General features: G+C 41.9%; 1 protein-coding gene across 4 annotated transcripts in view; it reads right to left on the minus strand.

Moving 5' to 3' along the window:
* maml3 (mastermind-like transcriptional coactivator 3) overlaps window positions 1–15,923 on the minus strand; it is a 532,876-nt gene that overhangs the window by 304,948 nt on the left and 212,005 nt on the right. The window contains exons 2-3 of one of the 4 annotated variants that reach the window (XM_087980059.1): window positions 3,527–3,725; window positions 3,132–3,293 (exon numbers count right to left, since the gene is read on the minus strand). The exons of the other annotated variants lie outside the window; for them this stretch is intronic. The gene's annotated coding sequence lies outside the window, so the exon portion shown is untranslated. The remainder of the gene's footprint in view (window positions 1–3,131; window positions 3,294–3,526; window positions 3,726–15,923) is intronic. 4 annotated transcript variants of the gene reach the window in all.

Below are 15,923 nucleotides of genomic sequence, written 5' to 3' on the forward strand. Positions count from 1 at the left end.
CCTTTGTATGAAAACGTTGCCCCTTAGGCCCCTTTTAAATCTTTCCTCTCTCACCCTAAACCTATGCTCTCTACTTTTGGACTCCCCCACCCCAGGGAAAAGACTGCCTATTTATCCTATCCATGCCCCTCATGATTTTATAAACCTCTATAAGGTCACCCCTCAGCCTCCGACACTACAGGGAAAACAGCCACAGCCAATTCAGCCCCTCCCGATAGCTCAAACCCTCCAACCCTGGCAACAGCTTTGTAAATCGTTTCTTAACCCTTTCAAGTTTCACAACATCCTCCTATAGTAGGGAGACCAGAATTGTACTCACTATTCCAAAAGTGACCTGACTAATGTCCTGCACTGCCACAACATGATCTCCCAACTCCAATACTCAATGCTCCGACCAGTAAAGTATACTAAACGCTTCTTCATTATCTCATCTACCCAAGACTCCACTTTCAAAGAACTATGAACCAGCACTCCAAGGTCTCTTTGTTCACCAGTACTCCCTAGGACCTTACCATTCAGTGTATAAGTCCTGCTAAGATTTGCCTTTCCAAAATGCAACAACTCACACTGTCTATAACTAAACTCCATCTGCCACTCCTCGGTCTAGTGGTCCACATAATCAAGATCTCATTGTAACCTGAGGTAATCTTCACTGTCCACTACACCTCCAATTTGGTGTCACCTGAAAACATACTAACTATACCTCCTATGTTCACATCCAAATCATTTAAATAAATGATGAAAAGCACCGATCCTTGTGGCACATCACTGGTCACAGACCTCCATTCTGAAAAGCAACCCTCCACCAACACCCTCTGCCTTCTACCTTGAAGCCGATTTTGTATCCAAATGGCTAGTTCTCCCTGTATTCCATGTGATCTAACCTTGCTAACCAGCCTCCCATGGGGAACCTTGTCGAACGCCTTACTGGAAGTCCATATAGATCACGTCCACCGCTCTGCCCTCTTCAATCCTCTTTGTTACTTCTTCAAAAGATTCAATCACGTTCATGAGACATGATTTCCAACACACAAAGCCATGTTGACTATCCATAATCAGTCCTTGCCTTTCCAAATACACGTACATCCTGTCCCTCTAGATTCCCTCCAAAAACGTGCTCACCACCAATGTCAAGCTCACCAGTTTATAGTTCCCTGACTTTTCCTTACCACCTTTCTTAAACAGTGGTAGCACATTAGCCAACCTCCTGTCTTCCATCATCTCACCTGTGGCTATCAATGATACAAATATCTCAGCAAGAGGCCCAGCAATCAATTCCATAGCATTCCAGAGTTCTAGGATGATCATGTCCTGGGGAGTTATCCACCTTCATACGTTTTAAGGCATCCGACACTCCCTCCTATGTATTATGGACATTTTTCAAGATGTCACCATCTTGTTTCCACATTCTAGATCTTCCATTTCCTTCTCCATAGTAAACACCGATGCAAAATACTCATTTAGTATCTCCATCTCCTGCAGTTCCACACACAGATTATCTTGCTGATGTGATCCAGAGCAACAGATAAATCAGTTATAAGTGATCTAGGTATACAATTCTATATCTATCTGGTATCTTTAATGGTCTTAATTTCTAATGGATCCATATTTTCGTGAATCTATTGTTTACTGTTCTCCTTGTCGTCTCTAGCCATTTTCAGTAACGCTGCATTCTGTTTTATCTCCATGAGATTTTAGTTGGTCAAGAGGACAGTAACGTGTCACCGAAAGCCACAGTAATTGGATGAAACTTTGCACAGCCAGCAAGAGAGAGAAAGCCTGCTACATGCTGTCAATCAATAAGAAAATGCATCACCTGATCCTTAATCCTCTTTGAGACCTTCTCCAGGTTACTACACACACACACACACACACAAAAGTCTGCCACAGTAGTCTAGGAGCCACATAAGTCACATGTCAAGTACAACATTTTGACATCCCCACCAGGAGAGAGTAGGAGCACGATTAAGTCGCTCACTGCACTTTTTACAAACATTGTCAATCTGATTGCACAATCCTATGGGTCACCTTGAAAAATCTGAAGCTGTTAAGTAAGGCGCTTGCCACCCCAGGAACCCGATGAGAAGCCAGGAGAATGCCCTTGCTGTAGGAAGGAGCGGTCCGAGTTTGCTCGAAGACACAAACTCTTTGAACATTGGATATCATCACTTGGGCAAGACCCTGCAGGGCAGTTGTCACCCATGAGAATATTCCCCATGGCACATGTTACTGCCTTCAGAAGGGGAAAGGAGAAACCAGAGTGAAAAATAACCAGGACCTGTCCCACTGATCTAATTTATTACAACAAGAAAATACACATTAATCAGTTGCATTGTGTGGTCAAGTTATTTTCCTCATTGCCTGCACTAATGCTCATGAACTAAATTAATCTGTCCCTTTGTTTCCTTCTTGCTCAGTAGTTTCTTGTGCCTTCTCTTACTGGCTTCTTTCTTTTCCATTCTTTTTGTCTCTCTCTCTCTCTCTCTTTCTCACATTTAGAAATAATGTCAAGGCTGTAAAGAAAATGGATAAGCGATTCACTGGAATGGTACCAGGGCTGATTGAATCATTTATGTGCAGAGGTTGGGCAAGATGTTTGGTGGAAGTTTTTTTTTATTATTCATCGGTGGGATGTGGGTGTTGCTTGCTAGGCCAGCATTTATTGCCCATTGTTAATTACCCAAGGGGCAATTAAAAAAATCAATCACATTGCAGTGGGTCCACAGTCACCTCGACCAGGCCAAGGGTGAATGGCAAGTTTCCTTCTCCAAAAGGACATTGGTGAACCAGACGGATTTTTGAACAACTGGCAGCAGTGACATGGTCACAATTAGGCCAGGTTTTTATAGAATTCAAATGTGGCCATCTGTCATGGTGGAATTGAACCCCTGTCCCAGACACTAATCTGTGCTTCTGGGTAACTAGCCCAGTGACAATACCATCATCTTCCCTGGAGGAACATGAGGAAGTGGTTAATACATAGTTAATTATTGTGTTATAATTGCCTGAAATAGTGATGAAAGTTGATTTAATAGCAACTTTCAAAATGGAATCAGATATGCGTCTGAAAGCAAAAACATTTGTATTGCGATAGGGAAAGAGCAGGGATGTGGGACTAGTTAGATAACTACCAAAGAGTTGGCACAGGCACGACTGTCCAAATGCCCTCCTTTTTGTGCTGTTTCATTCCACTATTCTGTCAGTTCAGATAGCCCCAATCCATAATATTGAGCTGGAGGAGCATTCTTTGGCAGACAGATCCACTGATGTTCAGCAGCCAGCTGTTTGAAAATCTGAAAACAGAAAAGCACAGATATTAATACTTTTGATCATTCAAATCCAACAAGATATCCATTTTAAGTCAATGATTATCTTTTACACATACATCACTTACCCTTAATATTAGAAGGCAATTCACAAACCTTTTCAGTTTTACATGCTGTAGTCTTATCAAGAATTACAAAGGCATTAATTACAATTAATGTTTAGTGAGTAGCTGTGAAATTGAACATGACATTTAATTTACCTGTAATATTTGTTGGAGTAAAAGGCGTCTATCTTTCGCACTTTGTTTCCTGGCATCAACTTTTCTTCTTCGTCCCAGGTTATTAATTTCATATATGGAGTCTATCCTTCGGCAAGTGTCCTGTTCGGTCTCCCAGCTGTAACTCTTTATAGTTTCAGCAATGTTCTAGCACCCATGGTGCTTATTTGTTCTATGAGTCCTGCTGACAAAACACTTCATTCACAAACACTTCAACTCGAACAAGCTTCAACCTGGTAATGTTCCCTCAAATGTATATACACGGTTCATGTTCCAAGTACAGTATGTTTTAACTAGATGTGAAGCAGAGAATTTATAGCAGTTACAGTATATTAGTGCATTGTACCTCTATGTACCTCATTTGAATAGCATGTGGAATCCTTTTGACTTAAAATTTCTGAATGATGTTTTTCAAATCTACTTCCACGACACAGATTGTAATCCATTGGTCCCGATTAAGTCTGACTTACGATTCCAGTAAGAAATGCCACATAACTATCTGGAATTTGTTGCTTTACAAGGGTCAATTGAACCCATTTACAATGTTTCATGTTTTTAGCCCAGAAGTTGAATCTCTGTCAGCATCTGTGAAGTGACATTAATACCATCACATACGCTGTAAAATCTGCACTGCTACTTTCCACGTGCCAATAAGTTGGTCATAAAAGTAACCCAGGAGAGGAAATCATTTCTGGAAGATTCCTTTCCCATTCTATATGGAACTCACCCAAGTTGTCATTACTTTTTGTGAGCCTACACATTGAGCAGTTGCAAGGAGCATCTGAACACAATTCTGCTTTCACTCGAAGTTCATTCTTGTGTACATTCCAGCAAGAAACATTGTATAACCATTTCGGTTCGGAACTCCAGCTGAGTTTAACTTTCCCAAGGGCAGGTGGCAATGTTTCCAAGAGATCCTTGTTCACTTGAAAGTTGAGATCCACAGATCTATGGTGGGGGCTGCCAAACCTCCTTCAATGGTTGTGGAAGGACCATAGAGCCAAGCAAAGGTAAGTTGCCTGAATGAACTGGCTTAGACACCCAGCTCAATGAGAAGTGAAAGTACATAGAACAACACAGCGCAGAACAGGCTCTTCAGCCCTCGATGTTGCGCCAATCTGTGAACTATTTTCAGCTCGTCCCCCTACATCCATGTGCTTATCTAAGGATTGTTCAAATCTCCCTAATGTGGCTGAGAAAGTAATGTGAACGGAATTCGGATCAGCAGAACATTTCCACACTCAAGAGTTGTGGACAACAAACAAAGCAGCCTTTCATTCAATCAATCAGTCTCAGTTCACTTCAGTTCAAGCTGAGAACCCAAGGTTGAAAGACCAGTCTGCTAACCAATTACCCGCATAGTTCTCCCATTCATTTCACTCCCATAGCAAATAGACACATTAGACTACAAAAGGCTCAGAGAATCATCATCGTGATTCTAAATGGAGATCAGCTGTATTTCAATAAGCACATCCTTTTTATTTGAATCTATTATTCCCTACAAATGAAATTCTACCATTCACTGCCAGTGCGAACATTTGTTTGTTAAAGATAGGTACCAGTACAAACCTTAGGGCAGTTAGAAAACATTTAAAAGCGGAGGGAGAAGGAAACCAGATAGAGAAGGTGGAGAGGTGGATCATTGAGGATGACTGGTTCTTAAATCAATATAGTCACTTCAAAATCATCTAGTCGTCTGACCTTCTGGATAACAAACGACTTGATGTCTGTCCTGTATTTGCCCACTATAACTTTGAAAACGATGTCTATTCCTGCACCCCTGACATATCCCAGTGGATGGCTAAAGTTCCTCATTTGGCTGGGAACTTCAGCCTGTAAACAACCCAAACCATAAGGAATGAGTTGGAAACCCTCCTGTAAAACAAATTTGTCATTCATGTCATTGCTGCGGGTGATAGTTCAATTTTGCCAAATGGTGGCCACGCTTGCACACACAGTAACAGCCCCTGTTCTTGAAAACAATAATTAGCTGCATCAAACACAAGAGAAAGATAGTGCTTAGGGAAAGGCACTACATAAATGCACTTTTACTTAAGTTTTGTTTTTCTTTCTTCCTCACCCTTCAGTTTGAAAAATGTCTTCTGCCTCATATTGCTACTGAACAACAGGATCAACAACCTTTCACCTAAATCTCTTTTCTTAAGGTTGGATGAAGAAAGACAAGAATGATGGAAATGTGGACTGGATGAATTAGAGGCAGATTAAGCTCAGAATGAGAAATACAAAGCTAAAAATAAATTAGACATAGAGTGGAAAGGAGGTAGGAATTATAGCAATATGAATTATTAAAAATGTCTGCTTAAATTCAAATAATGAAACATTATAATGAAGAACTCTAGACAAATAACTCAGAAAGTAGATTACTAAAGTCATTGTTAAACAAGGATAGAACTGGGACTATGACACTGAACTGGAGAATCACAGCCTGTTACATGCAATGTGAAGAGAACTGCAACAGGAAGGGGCGTACAACAGGACGAAAGATTGGAATAGGAAAAGGACTTTCCTAGTCCTATTTGCTGTCATGTGCACAATGTTTGGTTCCATTGTTTTATATTGTGCCCCAAACACGAGTACCTGCTGATCACACCTGATCAATCTCAAATTCCCTTTAACTCTCTCCCTTGCCATAACAGAAATGGTGTGATAATGCTTGAACTTTTCTCTACCTGTTCTTTCCTTCTCTTTCATAAGACAGTAATTCTGATCAGACATCTTGACAATAGTGATTGTTCAACTGCAAGTCTGGACCATGAACGTCAGTGGCCTATTTGACTGCAGAGGAACTAAAGTGTTGATTTATCGCTTTAATGGCCTATGCACAGCTCAATCATGTGTATTACTGTAATCACTTTCCCTCTTTGTCAACTATCATCATTACTAGGGAGAAATTTGGATCTGTAAAATTAATCTAAACTGCTTTAGCTAACGTCCAAACTTGAGGGTCTTAATACAAACCCCGTTTGTCCTAAGACTGCCAAACTTGGAGGTTGGTTACAGTTTGTACTAGTGGAGAAACCCAAACAAACAATGGTGCACCTTACAATGAGTTTCCCATTGAGAGACCAAAAGACAGACTAATGATCCTGACTTCAACTAAGGATGAGGCAACCTCTTAGCTTTCAGAGATTTACATTCAGAAAATAAGAAAATCTAAATAAGTACGTCTATCCTTTGTGATTACCACCAAAGACACCGCCAATAAGCAAGCCTACATTCCCTCTTTGCATGATGGGATGATTCTTGTGTTCCTATTGACCCATTTGCCCTAATTACAAGTGGAATCGAGCTGTAAACTCGCTGTCTGCCAGTGTTGATTTCCTGTGTAGACTTGGTTCTTTGATCAGCCCGAAACTGGTGTGTGGCCTCATGAGTAATGACAAATCAGTGTGAGGTGATGTGAGATCCCAATACCATTTCCAGTTCTGCCCACAATGTGAATAACAAGCCTTGATCCCACTCACCAAACATGGGATGGACAATTCAGTGAGTAGACATTCTCAGCATAAGCCAACAAACTGTCAGCTGCCTCAGGGAAATCTGGAATAGATTTGGCATTTATTTGTACTGCAATCATTTCTTATTGGTTAAAGGTTTCCATAGTTAATCTTTGTACGTATTGTTGTAGTTGCTGTAAATATTTTTTTTGCCACTAGAAACTTTTGCTCTATTTCCACCCCCCTCGCATTTCTAATCCTCTCCTTTAATGTATTGCTTTTGCCCCATTCAAAATGGGCCAACCTGCTGGATAATTGGCCTAAGGTCAGCAGGTTTCTGTTGAGGGACAAGCTTTGTGCTGGCAGCTTGACAAATGAGACTGAACCATAAAAAAAACACTCTAGTCCCACAGTGAATCCTCCACCATGAAAAGAAGTGCACATTAAGTGGGCAGTGAGTGGATGGGAACACAGTATTGCTCTTGTATCTGAGGCAATGCTACCTGTTTTGAAGGGAAATGCTCACCACTAATGAGCTGATTAAATTGATGGACCACCTTCTGTTCCCCAAGACTTCACACAGTAGAAAAACAAACATTATTATATCACAATTTGCAATTATACTCTATCAGTGACACAGTAAAATGTTCTAAAGTGCCTCAGGAAGTATGCTCACGAAGTCAGAGAATAGGACAGAAGCGCAGGTAGGGTTTAAATAGCCAATTCAAAGGAGGAGAAAGGTTCAAAAGGTGGAATCATTTAGGGATAAAATTCAGAGCTTTGGGCAGAGACTCCACTTCCAACAGTGAAGCGAAGGAAGTCAAGGCCGTATAAAACTTCCGAATTGAAGGAACACAAATTTCTGGGAAGATTGAAAATAACTTATCATATATTTTGGGCAACAAAACTAAAATATATTTAATAATTAAAGCACCAGATTTCAATTGTTTTTGATTTTTAACAGAAACCTTTCTGGATAGAAACACAACAGGAGCTGTACTCTACGGGTCACCTGCTGGTGGGTGAATCCAGTAATTAGGGCATCGTGCCGTTGGCAGCATATCAGCTGGATGTTCACCCAACCCAAGCCATGCCATGTTTTTACGGATGGTGGATGAAGCTTTAGGAGGTGCCACCTATCCATTGCCCGATTTAGGCTCTCAAGGTGAGCAATTAATACTTGATTTAATACCTCATCCTTGTACAACTGTGATATCACAGACGCCAGTGCATAACGTATAGCCTAGCGCATTTAACCCAGCGTGTAATTCGTCTGAGAAAGAACCTGGACTTCCTGTGCCCATCCAAAGCAACACCTTCCTCCCTCTCCCCAGCCAACAGCTTTGCCTCCCTTTATCCACCCTACTGCCCTGCCCCCTCCAAGATGCCCCCAATCTGCTTGTATAGGCCTTATAGCCTGGTCCTGGAGAGATCAGAAATCACAGTCTTACCTCATTACTTCAATGTCTGAGTCCATCGCTAAATGCCAACTTCTTGGCCTACCTATAGTAAAGCAGTGGTACTCCAATAGGATGGCAGCTCAAAAACGTGGTGAGAAACCGAATCTCAAGCTAAAAGGCCATCACATGAAAAATTACAGCACAGCCATCCGGCTAGGCAGAGGCAGGGTACCCCCAGAGTGTGGGAGCAGTACTTGTTGGAAAATCCAGCCACAACACTTTACTATATCCCCAACACTCCAAAGCCTAGATCCATATCCAAAATCCAAAGTGGCTTGTGAGGTTTTGACTAATGAGTGATTATATATTCATTGTGACCCAATGACCACCTCGTCCACTGCTCCCACCAACAGCCACAAGCTCATTATTGTGACATTTCTCTTAGCTTGGAACTTGGGAAATCAAAAAGGTGTTTTCTACAGTTAAACTAAGTTGATCAAATTGAGGCAATGTTTTCCTTGAGCCTCACCTACACGCTAGACATAAATCAATTCACACCTATTTTCAAAGCCTACATTGTTTACAGGACAAAGCAGTCAGTGTTATGTGGTCCCTACATGCTTGGCAAAAGGTAATGAAATTCCGTGGAGATTGTACTGTAATTCTGACAAGAGACTAATGGAAGCCCCAGGGGAATGTGTAAACGGAACTAGTGACAAACTCTTAATCCCCACAGAATTTCAGGGCCATTATGTACTTGCCTATAAAATGCTCTGTCTCCCAAGTAAGTCAGACCCTGCTTCTTGTCTAACTACTTGAACATTTCTCACGATTGCTTCAAAACAAAATTTATAGCCACACCTGAAAAGATATTAGTGATATTAGTGGTTTTGTTATGATTTGAAATCAAGCATATACAGAAAACCGACAAACACTGACCAAATACTTAACTACACCAGCAACCATCCCAACACACAAATGAAGCTGTATTAGAACACTATTCCAATGAGCCACCACACACTGCAGCACAAACGAACTTCACTAAACAGAGGAGAACCACCTATACAACGTATTCAAGAAGAACGGATACTCAAATAATACAGTGCGCAGATTCCTCAAGAACAAACCACGACAAGCAGACAAAACACAGCCAGAAACCCTAACCACCTTACCATACATCAAAGAAGTTTCAGAAATGACAGCCAGACTACTAAGACCCCTCGGAATCCTAGTAGCACACAAACCCACCAACACTCTCAAACAAAAACTAACAAATTTAAAAGACCCAGTACAATCCATGGACAAAACCAACGTCATATACAAATTCCATGCAAGGACTGTCACAAACACTATGTAGGACAAACAGGAAGAAAGATAACCACCAGGATACACGAACACCAGCTAGCCACAAAAAGACACGACACTCTCTCCCTCGTACACACGGATGAAAAAAACCCACCATTTCGACTGGGACTACACATCTATCCTGGGACAGGCTAAGCAAAGACATGCCAGAGAATTCCTAGAGGCCTGGCACTCCAACCACAACGCCATAAACAAACACATAGATCTAGATGCCATCTATCAACCCCTCAGAAAACGAACAGGAAATGACATCACCACAAACCCCAGGAACCCCATCTAGGAGAAAGATATAAATAGAAAGCAGGAGACAACAGCTTCGCTTCACTTGGAGGTCGCCACTGATAATGTTACCTAGCCAGGTAATGAAACGTCTGGATATCAAACCTACAGCTCAGCGAGCAAACCTACACCCTAAAAGCATAAGAGAATGCAGCATTTTCTCAGAGCTGCATTGATATTGTTTCGATAATGAGCATCCAGGCCCCAAGGTTTTGCTTAGGGTCAGATGGAGGGACAGCTAACTACCTGTTTGCAGGAAACTGGTCAAATCCCTGTAAAACTGATGTAATCACTTCTTTCCATTAATACCATTTTCTTGTGATCATACTGGTAAAATATGAAGGACAGGATTCGCAACGTGAACCCACAACCCAAAAAGCAAGTGTGTTGCCACCGAAACCAAGTGACAAAAAACTATCTCTGAACGACACCGCTAATAGCATCTTTACTTGTGACCAAACAGAACCAGTTTGACATTATGCTTGCATTCAGTTTAAGGGTTGAGATGTTATATTGCAGCTGTACAGGACATTGATTAGGCCATTTCTGGAATACTGTGTTCAATTCTGATCGTCCTCCAATGGGGAAGCCGTTGTTAAATTTGAGAGGGTGCATAAAAGACTTACATGGATGTTGCCAGGCTTGGAGGGTTTTGTGCTACAGAGAGAGGCTGAACAGGCTGGGGCTATTTTCCCTGAAATGTCAGAGGTCGAGGGGTGACCTTAGAGAGGTTTATAAGACAATGAGCAGCATGGATAGGGTGAATAGCCAAAAAGTCTTTTTCCCAGCATAGGGGAGTCCAAAACTAGACGGCATAGGTTTAGGGTAGGGGGGAAAAGATTTAAAAGGGACCTAAGGGGCAACTTTTTCATGCAGAGGGTGGTAAGTGTATGGAATGAGCTGCCAGAGGAAGAGGTGGAGGCTGGTACTATTACAACATTTAAAAAGCATCTGGATGGGTATATGAATAGAAAGAAATGGACCAAATGCTGGCAAATGGGATTAGATTAGTTTAGGATATCTGGTTGGCATGGACAAGTTGGACTGAATGATCTGTTTCTGTGCTGTACAGTTCTATGGATCTTTACTTCAAAAGGAAAACAGAGACATTATGTGGACTGTTCAGGTTAATAATGACTTCGGTTGTGAGAATGAATATTAATTGCTGCTTAGATAATTTACATAAAAGCTGTTCAGCTGGGATGTCTCTTATTGCCATACATTTCATTCCATGGTACTTTCCCACTTAATTCCTACCACGTTCCACTTTCCCATTGAACCACGGCATCACTTGCATTTGGCAGTCAGAATACAAAAAGGGAACAACAGAACCATTGTATGGGGCAGAAACTCTACTGATGTTCTCATTTCTTTCCCATCTCTTGCAACCCAAAAATGTGCCAAAGCACATCACCGCCCACACATTCTCCAAAGCCACAGCAAAACTTGAATGTGGCACTCTTCAGAAAATATAGAATGGCACTGGAGTGGTGCGAGATGGAGTAAATGTGGCAAAGGTATACAATCCAAACCGCACACAAGCAACGTGACACATACCAACAAAAACTCAATTCAACAGGTTGAGAACCTGACACTGTACTCGGAAGGTGAGCAGTGTCTTTTTGTCTGTCATGGTTTATTTTGGATATTCAAGAATTTTCCCTTTGCCAATTGGCTAAATATTTCCTCAACTCTTCCTCTTTAGTCTGTTGGTTTTGATACTTCGCTGTTCACTACAGTGCAGCAAACAAAACGTTTCCAAGGTCCAGCTACAATTATCATTCTTCACAAACCCCACTACATATCCATAAATAGAAAGAAGGCCTCTTCCCACTTCCAGAGACATCATAGGGCAGGGTGTTGGGTCTTAGAATCTCTTGGGTTTTGGGTGCACCTCTTCCTCCTACATGTTCCAGTGACCGACAGTTTCTGTACACACCATATAATAACATAGAAGACAGGAGCAAGAGGAGGCTGTTCAACCCCTTGAGCCTGCTCTATAATTCAATATGATCATGGTTGATCATTGAACTCAATACCCAAATCCCACTCTCCCTCTATATCCCTTTAGATACAAGAGCTATGTGTCGCTCCTTCCTGAAAGCAAAATGTTTTGGCCTCAACCATTTTTGTGGCACTGAATTCCACAGACGCACCACTCTCTGGGTGAAACAATGTCTCCTCATCTCAGTCCTAAAATGTTTACTCCTTATCGTGAAACTATGACCCTCTGTGCCTGGACTCCTGCACTATTGGGGCATCCTTCCAGTATCTAACCTTTCAGTCCTGTTAGAATTTCTATGTGATTCCCCTCTTCAACGAATACAATTTTAACTGACTCAATCTCTCCACATAAGTCAGTCCTGCCATCCCAGGAACCTGTCTGGTAAACTTTCACTGCACTGCCACTATGGCAAGAACATCATTCCTCACATAAGGAGACCTTCAGACTGAAGGCCTGTGACCGGTGGAGTGCCACAAGGATTGGTGCTGGGCCCTCTACTTTTTGTCATTTACATAAATGATTGGGATGCGAGCATAAGAGGTACAGTTAGGAAGTTTGCACTTGACACCAAAATTGGAGGTGTAGTGGACAGCGAAGAGGGTTACCTCAGATTACAACAGGATCTGGACCAGATGGGCCAATGGGCTGAGAAGTGGCAGATGGAGTTTAATTCAGATAAATGTGAGGTGCTGCATTTTGGGAAAGCAAATCTTAGCAGGACTTATACACTTAATGGTAAGGTCCTAGGGAGTGTTGCTGAACAAAGAGACCTTGGAGTGCAGGTTCATAGCTCCTTGAAAGTGGAATCGCAGGTAGATAGGATAGTGAAGAAGGCGTTTGGTATGCTTTCCTTTATTGGTCAGAGTATTGAGTACAGGAGTTGGGAGATCATGTTGCAGCTGTACAGGACATTGGAATATTGCGTGCAATTCTGGTCTCCTTCCTATTGGAAAGATGTTGTGAAACTTGAAAGGGTTCAGAAAAGATTTACAAGGATATTGCCAGAGTTGGAGGAGCTGAGCTACAGGGAGAGGCTGAACAGGCTTGGGCTATTTTCCCTGGAGCGTCAGAGGCTGAGGGGTGACCTTATAGAGGTTTACAAAATTATGAGGGGCATGGATAGGATAAATAGGCAAAGTCTTTTCCCTGGGGTCGGGGAGTCCAGAACTGGAGGGCATAGGTTTAGGGTGAGAAGGGAAAGATATAAAAGAGACTTAAGGGGCAACATTTTCACGCAGAGGGTGGTATGTGTATGGAATGAGCTGCCAGAGGATGTGTTGGAGACTGGTACAATTGCAACATTTAAGAGGCATTTGGATGGGTATATAAATAGGAAGGAAGGGTTTGGAGGGATATGGGCCGGGTTGCTGGCAGGTGGGACTAGATTAGGTTGGGATGTCTGGTCGGCATGGACAGGCTGGACTGAAGGGTCTGTTTCCATGCTGTACATCTCTATGACTCAAAACTGGACACAATATTCCTTGTGTGGCCTCACCATTGCCCTGTACAATTGCAACAAGACATCCTTGTTCTTATACTCGAATCCTCTTGCAATGACGGGTCGGGATGGACTTGATGGGCTTAACAGCATGCTTCCACATTATAGTGATTCTCTGATCTATGAACATAGAGTTGCCTGCTTTACAACCTGCTGCACCAAGGAGTAAGTGCGGACTGCAGTTGCTGGAGATCAGAGTCGACAGTGGGTGGCTGGGAAAGCACAGCAGGTCAAGCAGCATCCGAGGAGCAGGAGAATCGACCTTTCAGGCATTAGGAATCGACTGCACCTGCACACTTACTTTCAGAGACTGGTGCATGAGGACAGATCTCATTGAACACGTCCCTCCCCTCCCCCTCCCCTTCCCCCCACCTCTCAATTTGTAGCCAATTAAAAATAATAATGTCTTCCTATTTTTGCCACCAAAGTGGAAAACTTCACATCTGCTCACATCATACTGCATCTGCTATACATATGCCCACTCAGTCAGCCTGCCCAAATCATTGTGCAACATTTCTGCATCCTCCTCAGAGCTCACCTTTCACCTGGCTTTGCGTAGTCTATAATTTTGTGATATCACATCCAGGTCCTTCATCTAAACTATTAACAAGTTCTGGAAACAGCTAGGGTCCTAGTACTAAGTCCTACAGTTCCTCACTAGTCACCGCCAGCATTTCAGAAAAGACTTTTTTATTCATTCTCTTTGTCTCCTGTCTGCTAACCAATTCTCTAAAGGTAGACAATTTCTATCCATTTCAACACACCACCCCAATCCCACATGTTTTAATTTTACATAGCAACCTCTTAAGTGGAATTTTGACAAAAGCCTTCTGAAAATCCAAATACACCACATCCACTAGCTCTCCCTATCAACTCTACCAGTTAAAATCTTAAAGAATTCCAGTAGATTTGTCAAGCATGATTTCCCTTTTTTTTAAAAAAGGCCAAGCTGTGTCTGATTCTACCACTGTTTCTAAGTGCATTACTATAAAAACCTTGACAAACTCTAGTATTTTCCCAGTGTCAATCCATAATTCCCTTACTCCCTCTACCTCCCTTTTTAAATAGTGGGGTTACAATAACATCCCTCCAATCTGTAGGAACTATCCCAGAGTCTAAAAGATGACCACGAATACATCCAATATTTCTAGGGCCGCTTCCTTTAGTACTCTGTAATGTAGATTATCAGGCTTTAATCTCATCAAGTTCTCCAAGACTATTTCAGCATAAAAGAGGATTGTGTAGCCTTGTGTCCTATATGACTGAAATGAGCTTCTGACTCTATCTGCTCCATCACTGAAAGACTAACTTTTTTTAACAGTGGTCACCTCTATCCCTTGCTCAGCTCTGGTGCTGCTGAACTTGTCTCTTTCTGGTTCCCACATGTCTCTTCTGACTGACCTCCTCTATCTGAAGTAAACTTGAGCTCAAAAAAAAAACTCTGCTGCCTACATCCTAACAAGCACCAAATCCTGGTTACGTATCACCCGATGATCACTGAGCTGTGCTGGGTCTCAGTCTGGCAAATTCTCAACTTTTAAGATTCTCATCCTCATTTTCAAATCTCTCCATGGCCTTGCCCCTAGAAAAACATATCAGTTCAGAGTTTGAACAGGGGATAGCCCAAAGGGAAATTTGGGTTTGGTGCTAAGAGGAAGCAGGAAAGCAGCTGAAAAGATTGCCTGAACAAAAGCAGTTTACAAATTCCTTGCACTGGTAATTGAGACTGGAAAGGGCATAGCTGAGAGGTTTAAGGAGCTGGGGTTACATTTGTATACCAGGCTAATTCCGGAATAGTAAACACACCGAGATCTCTGTGCTCCACCAACTCTAATCTCTTATGCATCCCCAGTTTTAATGGTTTGCTGTTTAGTAGTTAAAATGTAAATATATTGTTGAGAACCAACATGGGTGATAGGTGGACTGGTCTTGTTGTGGGACAGTATATGTGCAGCTACGTTGTTGACAATTGTGGTTTATCTATGATGAATAGCAAGAGATCAGCAGTGAGATTTGGAGGAGTCAAGTCTCAAATTGATGCAGCTTTGAAAGGAACCTCAGCAATCCTTTAGAACATAGCAGATAATGTTGAGGATGAAGGACTAAGTGACCGATATGAGGTTTATAGCCCCACTGATGATCAAATAGGATACTGCGATTATAGACAGTCTAGCGTAAACTAAGAGAATGGATGATAGCAAGGTGGGATCAATAAGGAAACAGGATTTTACTAAGAACCAAAGATAATGCCTCTGGCCTTTGCCATACTATCCTGGAAGACATTAAGATCAATGTAAAAAGCAGGGGCCAAAATACTTTTTTATTTTCCTAAGGACTCTTTGGGAGATTTCTCATGGGGTACTTTCTAATTATT

This window comes from Chiloscyllium plagiosum, unplaced genomic scaffold, assembly GCF_037043375.1.
Source record: "Chiloscyllium plagiosum isolate Xiang-an unplaced genomic scaffold, Cpla_swu_hap1 HiC_scaffold_36, whole genome shotgun sequence".
Classification (NCBI taxonomy): Eukaryota; Metazoa; Chordata; class Chondrichthyes; order Orectolobiformes; family Hemiscylliidae; genus Chiloscyllium; species Chiloscyllium plagiosum.